Source organism: Eulemur rufifrons, chromosome 29 (assembly GCF_041146395.1).
Source record: "Eulemur rufifrons isolate Redbay chromosome 29, OSU_ERuf_1, whole genome shotgun sequence".
NCBI lineage: Eukaryota > Metazoa > Chordata > Mammalia > Primates > Lemuridae > Eulemur > Eulemur rufifrons.
In genome coordinates, this window is record NC_091011.1 from 6,960,212 (window position 1) to 6,973,888 (window position 13,677).

At 47.5% G+C, this 13,677-nt stretch overlaps 1 protein-coding gene across 1 annotated transcript in view; it reads right to left on the reverse strand.

Moving 5' to 3' along the window:
• VWC2 (von Willebrand factor C domain containing 2) overlaps nt 1-13,677 on the reverse strand; it is a 135,584-nt gene that overhangs the window by 120,584 nt on the left and 1,323 nt on the right. The gene's annotated exons all lie outside the window — the stretch shown is intronic.

Consider the following 13,677-nt stretch of genomic DNA (forward strand, 5'->3'; position numbering starts at 1 on the left):
CACTGCCATTTGACACTCTGTGGGGGCCTCTCGCAGTGTCTGCCGGGCATCTTCACTGCAGAGGACTGGACTTGAGGTGCTCCGAGACCTAGAGGCCCAGGCAGGCAGTGGGAGGCAGTAACCTGGGCCCCGGACCAAGTTCTTGAGATTGTCATGTGGCCCTGGGCGAGCCCCTGACCGCCCTGGCATCACTGCACCAGGATGGGATGTGCAGGGAGAATCCCACGTGCCCTTCCCCACTGAAACCCAGGAGGCTCCCACATGGCGGCCACCACGCAGTAGCGGACCGGGCATCTGGCCTCCTCCAGCCACGCCCATGGGGAGACGCAAAGCTGGACGCAGTTGATGTGGAGACCTCTGGCTGCCAGGACGGAGGTTCCAGTCTGCCCTGGCCAAGAGCAAGGGTCAGGAAGGGCAGCCAAGGGCACGGGCGGGAGCACACCCACCAGTCACCGCAGTACCACGGTACCCAGGATGAGAAGTCGCAGACCACGTCACCTCGTCTGCCCCGGAATACCGGTAGGAGCTTGAGCAAGATTATCTGGGAATTGTGCCTCTGTTTTTATCTGGAGAATGGGGATGGTACAATAAACTAATGTTCGCAAAACACTTAGAGCAGTGAGTGGCCCACAAGTGTGAAATACCGTGGTCTCCTGGTGTCTTCAGGGGACGGGTTCCAGCACCCCCCTCAGATACCAAAGTCTGAGATGCTCAAGTCCCTTCCACAGTGAAGTCAGGGGACGCTGCGGTTACCACGGCCAGAGAAGGACGGCAGTTTGAAACAGCGCCCGACCCATCAGTGTTCCCTTCAGCCCTTCCGCCCCTGCGTCTACGCAAAGGAGCCGAGTCTCCGTCTTCTAGAGGGAGCAGACACGTGTAGGACACCTAACGGTGGGACTGCTTACCTCTGAGCTTTTAAAGACCACAAGGGCCAGGCCTTCCAGAGAGAACGTGGCCCCTTTCTTCCTGAGCTGGATTTTTACAGATCAAGAGTCAAGTCTGGAGGTTCAAATGAAGAGCAGGAAGAAGGAAGATGTGACTGAGAGAACTTACCACAGGGGAAGCCGAAATAGCTTTTGGTCTGGAGAGAAGGACCAGAGGGTAGGAGGAAGGAAGAAGGACCGATGGCAAGGCCAAGAGGTCAAATGCCATGACCTCTTGAGTCACCCTGAAGCTGGTGGAGGGGGACAGTCAGAAACATGTCCCTGGGTTGGGCGGGCTCTGAGAACTTCAAGGTGGTGCTCTGCTCCCCTGGATGGATTCTGGAGACCCCGGTGGCCTGTCAGGGACAGCTGGCCTTCCACGTGGTTCTGGGACCCCTCCAGGCACGGGAGTAATCCAAGCATTCCGACAGGGGCAGGCAAAGTCAGGAGGGCTGTCCTGGCAAGGCCTGTCCCCTCCTGGGGTCCACAACACAGGAGCACTGGGGACCAGTGGTGGTGAGGGGTTGGGACAGGGCGGCTGCAGAGTGTAGACACCCCAACACCAGCAGCTGTGCGGAGGTCCACAGCCACAGCCGCGGAGCCAACACAACGCCCCCCACATCCCGCGGGACCTGCCACACCTCAGCACAGTGGGTTGGTTCTACGACAGGGACAAGACCAAAAGTAGGAGGTGGCACAAGGATAGGGTCCCTTCCCAACACAGTGACGCTACGTGGGTCCTTCCCACAGCACCAAACAGGAGCTGTCTCTGGATAAATAAATGAAGACGGGGAATGTCTTCAGAGGGAGAACTCCTGAAAAGCAGAATAATCACCTAAAGTGATCAGATTCCTGACACCCCAAACAACTGGGATGCCCCAAAAGAGACTTAGAAACCTTAACTTGATAATAATATTTTCAGCCATCAGCAGACGTGGGGAGACAGGAACTGAAAGAAATATTCTAAAACTAAACAGAATCCTGTCATATTTCCACATCTGAATTTTGTTGTATTCATTGTGACCCTGTGACATGATTATTCTGATGCCTTAAAAACAAGTTGCCCCAGGCGCAAACTAAAAAGCAGTCTCTCTGCCCCGCCCAGCAGGACGTGCAGCGTCCCAACGTCATTGTCACAGTTTTATCACCAGATGGCGAAAGTGTCCTTTCTAGCTGCTCAACTTATAAAAACCTGTGTCCAGCTCACACTCCTCAGCATGATCACATAGATGGAAGTCAGAAAGTTGCCTTCTATCGACACAACGAAGTCTTATTAGCTTCTGACAACCCGGAACTGTGTATTTCAGAGCTGTAGGAAAATACAGAAATGATGCATTTTCAACTCTGGTTTTTAGAGTAAAGACACACCTACAGGTCTGGTGAATTGTCGAGTCAGGGCAGCTGCCTGCACCCAGATCTGGTCACACTACCGGGCCACAGATATAAAGTCCTTGTCAACAAACAGGCAGAATCCGCATACATCCTGGGCCGCAAGCGGCCCTGCCTAGTCTGTCAGCTCTCCTGCCTGCAAGAAACCTGGAAGATGACATGCAAGTCCTGCCTCCTTCTCAAGTGTCACCTGGAACTAAATCTCTTCCCAGTCCTGTGTCAGGCTTCTTCCCTGAAACTCTTATCAAGCTGCCCCGAGGCCTGGCCAAGCTCTCCGTCTAAACTTGACAAGCAGAAGGGTCCCCCACAGTCATCTGGGGGCACCCGCTGGACAGCCTGAGTCCCCAAGACCCTGGCAGGTGCCCGGCTGCCTGCTGTCCACCAGGACCAGCAGAGAAAGTCTCCACACCCCACACTGCCCTCCAGCCTCTCTCCCTCCAAAAGAGAGAGACTTCAAAGTGAACCGAAGTTCCACAGCCAGGTCCCTACTGCAACACAGGGGCAACAGAAAGTAAACAGACAGGGAGCCCCTGCCGCCTGCGCCATTCAGAAAGGAATTGTTTCATCTCTTTGTCTTTCCACTCTGTCAGAGAACGGATTTGCACACAAAGGGACTTAATTAAGAGCTGTCCCCAGAAACTGTCAGCTTCTGAGTCTCGGGAAGAAAACAACGCAGGCCCAGCACAGCAGATTAACAGTGCAGCAGTGTGACAAGCCAGGGCGCAGCTTTATTCTCAGGCGTCAACCGACAACTCTCCCTTCTTTATGGTTTAGCTGGAGGCAAGACCGCCATTTACTAACATCTTTCACATCCTCTTCTGAATAATTCCCTCAGATTAACACAGATCATACAGGAGCTTGCTAGGTCAATTATGAGGGGGAAAATGCTGGCAGTGCTCACAAGGTGCATCCACTTGTTGGCAAACAGCAGTTAGTGCACCAGAGAGGGCAGGAGCCCGGGGACCACACGCGGGCGCCACCTGAGCGCCGGGCCCAGGGCAGGAAAGGGCCCTTCCTCCCACCTGCGGAGCACGGGTGATGCTGAGATTTTTGTGGAATTACTTAAGAAGATAATTTGCTCATTCACGAGTCCTAAATTAAGCCCTTAAAGTCGACTGGGTATGACCACCTCGCTGTGCAAAAGGAGGCCTTCTGACAAACTTTGTTAGAAGCCTCTTCTTCTGAAAAAACACTTGGAAGGTCAAAACCCTTTTGTTTTAGAATTAAAGGATGAAAGCTAAGCAATTCCTTGGGAGAAAGAAACCAAGAGCTTATCTTTCACTTATATAAACGACAAAATCAAATGTCTTCCCAAGGTAGGTTTTTAAAAGACAAGTGTGACATGGGGATTGGCTCTCTTGGGGACAACAAATGCAAATTCTTTCAGGGACCAGTCAAGCAAGACAGTGAGGCAAGGAACTAGGTGCAGCAATAGGGAGTGGCGGGGACTGCGGCAGACTGGGGAAAACATTAATGCACTGAAACCAATGCGTGTGTGTGGGACACACACCAGAGGAAAACAGAACCACGCTGCTCCATTCTGGCAGTCTCCCTTTGAGACGGCAGTGGGACAGGGCTCACTTTAAGCAGAGAGTGATGCAGATGACCAAAAGGGTGTGTCAGTCTGCCTTTGCCCGAATCTGGCCAGGCTCCAGCCACAGGGCTCGCACCTCCATCTACAAAGTGGCCACGTGGACGCCCGTCTGGACAGCATCTGAAATCAGAGTCTGGCTGTCTTGTTCAAGCTCCTTCAATGCACATCAGCTGCCAATTACCCAGACAGTGCTGGGCCACAGCCCAAGCCAGGAGCTGACAGTCACCGTCGACTCACACCGCTGGTCCTGCACCTCCTCCAAAGCCTTCTGGAATTAGAGCAGGACACCAACAGCAGTTTCTCCAGTAAAGGAAGTCCCATTCCTTGGGGTTTTGAGCTCTGGTGGAGAAGAGACGGCAGCGCTTGCTCACACAGAAAGGGACTCTTTGCACTGAGACATACGGGTGCAATGGCCCCTGAGATCTGACTATTAAATTCTATTTGTCATCCCTCTCTAGTACTGAGAAGCAAGATGAGCTTACTTTCTTGGCCTCCTGGAGGGCACTGCACTGCGAGCCCAGCCGTGAACTCTGCTCCCGGCGGGAGGTCACCCTGAGCTGGGGAGCAGACATCAGAGCACGGTTGATCCTCAGGCCGCCTGCCTCTCCTGCTCCTCCAGCCCAGGCCCAGGCAGCCGGCTTCTCAGAATCCCTTTTCTTTTCCAACCTACCCACCCCTGGCATTGCTGCTTGTGCGACATGGCTAAATCACCAGCAAGCGGGGGCCAAAGTGTTCAGGGCCGTTCTGTCCCACGTGAGAGGGGCTGTGAGCATCTTCCTGGCCACCTGCTGACTCCCTGCCACCCAGCCTCTCCACTGGGCGGGGGTCCTGTGCCCCCAAGCGCGGCTGTCAACAACGCAAGAGTGTTACCAGGTGAGGAGGTACCACTCCTGACACATCAAAACAAATTAAGAAGACTAGTGACTGGCTTGAAACTAATTTTATGGTATCTTATTTGTTTCAAGCCTCTTAAAGCAAAAATATTGAGAGACTTTTTTTTTTCAAGCTCCTAGAATTTGAAAGTAAAACATAAAAAAGAAATTGTTTTTAAGCCACATACAAGCAAAGCAAAGATACTCTACAGAAGGGCCAATCCATTTGGCATGATGGAAAGAACTATTTATTTCTGAGTGGCTTGGTGCCAAAGGGAGCCAAGAAGGAAGGGCATATCACTCCCAGGCACTCTGACCTTCACTACAGCAAGGACAGGAAAAGGGCAGGAAGGGCGGAATGGAGCTTGGCGGTGCCATGATGGGCAGCCCTGGCCAGCAGGCGGTGCCTTTGGAAATGCTCACCTATTTCCTGATTTGGCTGAAAGCTGAGCTGGCCTCCAGCACCTATTTTCTAAGAACATTTAAAAGTTTTATTCAATAAACTTTCCTGTCTAAGTATAAATTTCCCAACTCAAAATTCAGGGCAGGAAAAACCCACCCCTGCAAGGGAAGACACATCTGCTCCACCCTGTTCCCGGTGTCCTCCCTGGACACTCAGGTTGCCTGGTCTGGAGTCGATCTCCACTGGGGCACGACTGCCGGGGCACGACTGCCAGGCCGTCAGGGGCTATTCTGTAGCACGTCTGGCCTCGACCACTAGATGTCAGTAACATCCCCCTGCCCACCTCCCAGTTACCACAACCAAAAATGTCTCCACCATGCAAATGTCCCCTGGGGAGAAGCAGGCAATGCTGCCCCCAGCAGAGAACTACTGTCTACAATTTAGTAAACAATAGGTTTGATTCACTCCTTGACTCTGTGATTTTGCTTCTGGGATTATTTTCCTTCTTCCTATATTTCATCCTTTAGATTCCATTTTGAAGTTCTTTCAGTAAAGATTATTTGGTGGTAGCTCTCTGCTATTGCTTAAAAATAGCTTTCTTCAGGCTCATTTCTGAAGGACGATTTTGCTGGATACCTACATCAGATTAACAAAGGACTCTTTGTTCTTTAAAGCTGTTCTTCTGTTGTGTTGTGTTTCCTACTGTGGACAAGACCACTGCTGCTGTCTGCCTCCCCACTGCTTTTCCGGAGATAACGTCTTCTCTCTCCGGTTGCTCTCAACATCTTTCTTTTGCCTTTGGTGTTCCAAGTCTAACTGTGATACGGCTAGCTGTGGATATATTTTTATTTATCTTTCTTAAGATATATTGGGTTTCCTGAATCAGAAAACAGACGTTTTTCAACTAGAAAGTCTCAGACACTCTCTCGATTTCTCCCATATTCTCCATATCCCACTCTGTTCTCCGAGAACCAACAAGTCTCTTTCTCGTGTTCCATCTACACGTCTGTATTTCACACTAGGTGACTCATCCAGACCCACCTATCTGCTAGTGCATGCACTAAATTAGCTCTTAATCTGTACCGACTCTGCTACTGTTAAACCTCCCACCGGATATTAATTCCACAGGATTTATGTCATTTGTTAAATGTATCATTCATTTAGACAAGTTATATTTATTTTCAAAGCTGACCAGTATTTGGGATATGTTTCTTATTTTACCCACCAATTTTATTCTAATATTTTTTTATGCACATTAGTGAACGTGTTCTCTGAACAGCACCTACCCAAGGAAAAGATAACATTTCCTTCGCCACTGCCCAGTGCTGAGGCCCAATGAGGGGTGTTTGCCTACCCTGTCCCTTTGCAGGACAGGCTCTTGGGGGTCCCCTGGCTTTATGAGATAGATCCTGATCTGATTCTCTCTTTGTGGGCCCTGGACAGGACCCGTGCCCCAGCCCGGCCGTGACCACTGAGGCCCAGACCCAGGGACCAACAGATGCTCCAGGCAGCCTCCACTTCAAGACAGACTTGGCTCTCTCGATTCCAACTTTCACCTCTACGAATTAATTTCTCTTACTTTCTGGCCATCTCAGCTGTGCTTTTAAAAAGAATGTGTTTTACAGGATACCCAGGATTTCATGGATTTTGTAAAAGATGGGTTTTCAGGCTGTCTTCCCTATTCCTAGGAAAGGAATGGTCTCGTGTTTAAAGCTACGTCACTTCGGCCATAACTGGAAATGTACAGAGCCACATGGCATCTTAATTCTCAATCGCTATGATTTTCCACAGGCCTAGGGCTTCGGAGAGAACTCACAGGCCATCGGCAGATGCCTGACATCATCCTCTTCCACAGATTTGAAAGGCAGTCTGTGTCCTGGCCGCACCCCAGTGCCCAACAGAAATAGAATGAAAAGTGAGATCCAGCTGGCAGGATCTCAGCTTGGAACAGACAGGCAGTGGCAGGATTTCCAGCTACATGGTCAGAAAAGCGCCACGAAGGATGGAGACAGAGCATGTAGGCCTGGGTAGAAAACCACATCCCTCACTCGCACTCACAAGTTTGCCCTAAAACACCTGGCCTAGGACTCCTCTGTCATTTAAAAAGGAGCCATCCGCAACAATAGAGTCTATTAATAATAATAATTAATGATAAATACTAACAGTGGCTTCCAGCTTGTGTGGAAGCTGGAATACTAACAGTGGCTTCCAGCTTGGTGTGCCCTCCCAACCCCCCTGCCCCCTCCATGCCCTCACAACATGTCACATAGCACAGCACTGATGTCTGTGCCCTGGGGCCTGTTTGCTTCTCATCCTATCTCTAGGATCTAGCCCAGTGCCTGGCACATGGTATTCAAAATATTTTGAAATAAATTTAAGAATGATTTTTCTATTGGGACTTATCAGATTTGGGGACAGCATCTGAGTAAGAAATGTTGTATGGCGAAACACAGCTCCCTGGAGCCAGCCCTGAAGCTGAGAGCATCTACAGACAGTCCTCCTGCAGACCAAACATGCCAGGGCGCGGCCACCTCTCCGTGAGCCGACACTCAGCAGAACTGGCCTGGACCTCCACACCAACGCTGGGAGCAGGCCTTTCCCCTCTTTGTTCAAAGCTTTATGTCACAGCTTCATACTGCTTTCACAGATACCATATTCACTTCCTGCACAGTGAGAGAAATGCAGACTACCACCCACTTTTTACCACGAGAAAACAAGGCTCTGCAGATTGTCCGGCAGGGTGGGCAGGGGGCACAGGATGAAATGGAACAAGGGTTCACACTGACATCTTAAGACGATAAGTACCCTGTCCTCAAAGTCCTTGAAGATGATTCTCCACCCACACTGAAGGGGACAGGACTCGACAGCATAGGACCTACATTCCTAGACCTTCTCTAGTTACCAACTGGCTCTACGACTGTGAATGAGGCACCAATATTCTAAGGTGGAATTCCACTGCCTATGAACAGAGCGGCTTCACAAAGTCATGTGTCTACAGGATCCTGGGTGAGTCACAGGCCCGACAGGTGGGGATGTGGTCAGCTGGAGAGCAAATGCCCTCCCCAAGGGGCATCCCTGCTCAGCGCCAGCGGACGGCTGCCATTGGAGAATCATCCCATTTTCATAAGAAATAGGCCATCTGGGTATTTATATGAACCTCTCATTTGTCAACTATTGCCACTAGTCAAACAAATGTTTTATACCCCATGAGCCAAACAGAACACCTCCTCAGGCTAGACCTGGCCCTCAGACCACCTGTTTGCCCCCTGAGGGTCTGATAACCTCTGGGGTCCTGCCCACCTCTTGACATCTAGCATTCTATCCACTGCCTCCTGGAGTGCTTCTCCCTTGCCCTTGGGGAGCTCCTGGGACTAAGCGCTTTGATTCTCATTTCAACTCCAGATTTCAGACTTCGAAGGACATAGCCATTCATTTTATCCTAGATGGCTAACTCAAATAAGACATTAATCCATGTAAACAAATGCTTAGCGGCATGGATCACGCATTCATTGGACACAAAAGTGGGCCAGGTGCTCCAAGCCTGTATAAATTTTCCTTTCTCCAGGTACCTGCAATTCTCTCCACCACCATAAAATACCGGGTCATCAGCACGTGGTCGTGCTGACACTGTGGAGGAGCTGTGAGTGCACAGCTTTCCCAGTCCGACTGACGGGGACCCAAATCCTGGCTCTGCCATTTACCAGCTCTATGACCTTGATCAAGTTACTTAACTTTTTTGAACCTTAGTTTTCTCTCCTTGAAAAAAAAAAATACCACCAACTCATCAGTCTGTTGTGTGAATCACCAATAAAAAAGGCAATGTATAAAAAATATAGGTACTGAATAAATATCGGTTCCCTTCTGTCCATCGTAAAAGCCCAAACTTTTGGTGTTAATTCCTTCATACATACACACTGTGTGGCACACGTAAATAAGCAGTTTTTAACGTTGTGTTTCTTCTACCTCAGTTAGGGACACATCTGAAAAAATCCAGAGAGAAAAGCCATATGGACTCCCTTTTTTTATTTTTTTATTTTTTAGGTTGTTACTGTTCAAATGTTTTTAGGCAGCGGCAGAAACTGAGAGGTTCAGAATTTTCAAAATCTTCCTGAGAACCAAAACAAACTCAGAGGTAGCACATGCACTGGGCTGGCTCACAGAAAAGAACATAAACTTTACGCAGATTGAGTCACAAAGGTGGATAATAGTAGCATTATTTTCGGTTAAGTAACATTAGCCAAAGAATAGACTGAAAAGTACGAATAATTGTGGCTTTCTCTTTACTGACACTTTCTCATAATTGCAACAGAGATCTATTTAGATGGAGGTTTTGATTCCAAATTTCACAGTAGAATTTTTTTTCATGGATAAAAATCTGGAAATGATATTTTGCCATGGGGTTAATGTCAAGTCAGATACAGAAATCGTCAGAGAGGATTTGGTTTAACTTAGTGGTCCCAAATTGTTTCACCTACAAGTACCCTGTCCTGTTATCTCCCTCTCAACAGTTCTCATGCTTTGCAAGACAGTCCAGCAAGCAGCACTCATTAATAATTCATCTTCTCCTTCTCTTCATAGACTGATACAATTGCCAATCAGAGCTCCTGATCAGCTACGATAACCAGTGTTGACACACTGGACTGACATCATACCAACCAAAAGCAAAGAAATGTGAAGTTTTAATTACCCTCTACGGCCTTAGTTCGGAGTCATATAAATTCCACCAGGTTCTAAAAACGTGCAGTAAGCCTGTAAACCCCCATTTCAACCTTCACAGTTCTCCAGGGGACGAGGATTCCCACGATGGGAAAAACTTGTTTTGTTGATCAAAATAGGGTCATTTTTTTAGTAACGGATTTCAAATGTGATTTAGTTCTGGACTGGATGGTAGTCATCGGGGCGAAATGAAAACTGCTCAATAGAGACCCTCCTAGTCACCTTTTAGTCACCTACGATACAAAGATTCATTCACGTAACTAACACAAGAACTGCTACAGTGACACTCAGAATGGAACAGACACAGAATCAGAACTGTCAGGTGGGCCGCTTAGTTACATTTATTTGGCATTTAGTTTATTTACCACTCACTCTGTGCCTTCTTTATCAACACTTTCTTCCAATCGTGCCTGCTCATGCATCTTTCCCCCACCCCAATGCTTGTGTCTCCTTGGGTCTGTTTCTAAGAGGTCAACTCTGGTCATTGACACCCTATGTTATGGGCTGAACTGTGTGCTCTCAAAACTCATATGTTGAAGTCCTGAGACCCAGTACCTCAGAATGTGACCATGTTAGGTGACAGGCTCCTTAAAGAGGTAGTTAAACTAAAAATGAGGTCATCAGAGTGGGCCCCGATGCAGTATGAGTGGTGTCCTTGTAAGAGGAGGAAATTTGTACAGGGACACACATAGAGGGATGACCATGTGAAGACACAGGGAGAAGACTGCCATCTGCAAGCTAAGGACAGAGGCCTCAGAAGGAATCAACCCTGCCCACACCTTGATCTCAGACTTCCAGCCTCTAGGACTGCGAGACAATAAATTTCTGTTGTTTAAACCATCCAGTCTGTGGTTCAACAGACTGATATACTCTAGAAAGTGGAAAACAGATGAAAATATCATCCATTTACTTAAAAAATATAAACCAATAGACAAGCTTCCATTTTCTAAGTTGGATGCCTACTGGTGTAAGTTGAAGAATAAGACACTTGGCATAATTTGAGAGGCAGTGGAGAAAATTCTACTATTAACTATGTTTTTATTTGGATGTACAAACTAAATTACAAGCATCCCTGGAGGAATGAGGTTATTACTCTCATTATTAGCAGCTTAATGGTATTTTGTGGAATCAGTGAGGTCTTCAACCAATAGCTAGCTGAGAGCAAACAGGCTGTAAGGAGTGGGAGTTTGTTGGGGTGAAACAGTACAGAGAGAAGGAAAAAGACAGGGCTGGACAGAAACCAGGACAGAGAAGGCAAGAAAATATGTCCGAACAAAGGGAAGCCCAGGAAGATAGGGAGAAGCTGCTCTCCCGCTGGAGCCAAACGCCCTGCACATCACAGACATTACAGGAACGTGCTGGCTCTGGAGTTTATGGGCCACCCAGGGAGGGTCCAGCCTCCATCAGTAGTTTCCTCTCTCTCTGTTTCTGGAAGCAGAGAACAGACGGCTGAAGGGCCTGTGTATCTCACAGGGAAAGACGCCTGAGTAATCTTCCTTTCCCCTCCTTCCTTGCTAAGGTAAACAGTGTTCCAAACATGACCCTATTGTACCACGATCTCCATTTAAGTCATCTTTTCTTCAGAGAAGCTCAAACCACTTCAAATAGAAAATGCTTTGCTTTTTCATTTTCCATATACTTTGTGCTATGCAAACTACAGGCTACAATTTATCTATCTCTCTGAAGCCCAGAACTCCCGAGCAGGCACATTAACAACTGCTGTGCCCTAGTGATCAGCGTGACAACAAAGCCTCATTACTGCAGCCCACGAACCCCAGGACTCACGGCCGACCCTATAACAGTTCTACATTCATCTTTTCAACACCCTCAACAAAGTATTGTGTCCTCCCTTGTGCACTGAAGGAAACAAAAATAGATGCTAAATGACTTTCACCAGCCATAGTAAATTAGGGAAATGCCTAGAAATTTTCCTGATACTAACAGAAATGAACAAACATGATACAACAAAATCTTCATGCACTTGTCATACTACAGGAGCAGGCATATAATTAAAAATTTGTAACAACTTTGCAATATTCACACATGTGTGCATCCCACATCTGATAATGACTGCATGAAAGTTAAGAATGAAATATTATCTGAAGATGGAAGATGCACTTGATACTCTAAAAATAGCTTTACTGGTATTTTAATTCTTCCCAAAATTATATTTCCAATTTCCCTTTTGTCAGTATCATCTCCCATCCCCAGAGTTTGAAAACACATTCTACCTATTGACTACCAATTTTTGTAAATAGGAATCAGAGATTCCCCTCCCCCATAGACAAAAGCCCCTACATGGCTTCTAGCACTTAGCAATGAATTACTAAAACAGAAGTTTAAATTCTCTCTACTTGTGATTTCAGGTAGAAGAATGGCCACTCTGAAGTGTGTGGGTTCTTTAGATCAAGTGCTTATAATTCCCTAGCTTACCTCATGGGACAGTTCTAACAAATGTCAGTTCTAACAAATGACTATGGAACTATAAGTAGTGCAAACAACAAATGTTATTAATTAAAAACCAACTTGCTTATCTTTGATCTCAGAAGAGTTCTTTTAGCTTAGGAATACAAAACACTCAGAAGAATTATTTTCTTGGGCCCACACCTGTGACCCCGACCCAGGTCAAAGCAGAAGGCCCCTTCTCTGGGCTCTTCTAACACCGTGGGTTCTTTTCCCTGGCCACACTTGCCTGTGCACTTTTGTCTTGCACCCAAAACATCTGGAGAGGTATCTACCAGACTCCCCAAAAAACAGGAAGCATTTTGAGGGAAGGGTTTCTGATTTAGTTAATGTTGTATCACCAGGGCCTGGCTGATATGAGTTTCTCATCAAAGTTGTCTTCCCCCAAAGGGCAAACCCCAACAGTGAGTAATTAAACAATGTATGCCTGGAGCTGTATCCTGCTGGATCAGCCTTAGAAGTAGCTGGTCCGTTATTTTACAGAGGAGAGAAAAGAAACCCAGAGGGAACATGTCCTTTGCTCCAATCCTGCAGTTGGTTAGGGGCAAAGCCAGAGTGGAAACTCATGTTTCCCCACTCTAAATTCCTGTGCTCTTTCAGCACTTTGTGCAGTATCTACAGATCGGTCCTTCCTGTCTTTGTATTTCTACAACACTCGGTAGGTAATTCATTGCTACAACTCATTAACTACATGCCCTTCACATCCTAGGCCAGGGAATCAGCAGATCTCCCAAGCTAATCCCAGAGGGGTTTTCCAGCAGGTTCCTCCCAGCCTGCTTCCCTCCCCAGCTCTGCTTTGGCTGCTGCAGGGTCCCTGGCGCCCTCTGCAGGGCGGAAGGGGACAGCTCTGGCATGTCAAATCAAGGTCCAAGCCTCGGTAGGCCAGTTTACCTTGGGGAGTTTGGAATCGCTCTCCCCGTCCTAGCCAAGAGGCAGGGATTTACCTGGCGCCTACTGTGTACTGGGCAGCACTTCCATCCAAACTAGCTCCCCAGTGGGGCTGGCCTTTTGGTAGATAATAAGGGGTTAAAAGCATGAACTTTGGAGAACTTATTAGTCTGACAGTGCGAATCTGCTTCTTAATGGCTTCAACACGTTATTTAACTATTCTGTGCCTCAGTTTCCCCTTCTCCATAACAATGGAGATGATAGATAATAATCTACTTTCTAGCATGATATTTTTAACTAATGTACAGGAAAAAACACAGCCTGGAGGCTGACACAGTAAGCATTAAAGAAATGGCTGGTGCTATTAATATTACTATTAATACTATTCATCTAAAATGAAATCATTTTTAACCATAAACTGTACTTCTT